A 209-nucleotide genomic window follows, 5' to 3' on the forward strand; every position below is an offset into this window, starting at 1 on the left:
TGTAAAACTGACTTTCAAGACGCCCATCCACAGGAAAAAATAAAAACAGACAATACACTCGCGTAAATAAACCTGCAGTGCAAAATGACCGCGAATAAAATCAGGAAGTTTATGCGCGCCGGCCGCCATTTTCTTTTTTTCTTTGGGTGGGATTAAGTTTAAAAACTAAAAATCCGTTTGTGTGTGAGATATGTTGGCGAGGGGGGGGG

General features: G+C 42.1%; 1 protein-coding gene across 1 annotated transcript in view; it reads right to left on the reverse strand.

The window, feature by feature from the left end:
* LOC119585206 (SERTA domain-containing protein 4-like) overlaps positions 1-209 on the reverse strand; it is a gene marked incomplete at its 3' end in the record, with an annotated part of 73,741 nt that overhangs the window by 315 nt on the left and 73,217 nt on the right.

Source organism: Penaeus monodon, chromosome 19 (assembly GCF_015228065.2).
Source record: "Penaeus monodon isolate SGIC_2016 chromosome 19, NSTDA_Pmon_1, whole genome shotgun sequence".
In the NCBI taxonomy this organism is placed as follows: domain Eukaryota; kingdom Metazoa; phylum Arthropoda; class Malacostraca; order Decapoda; family Penaeidae; genus Penaeus; species Penaeus monodon.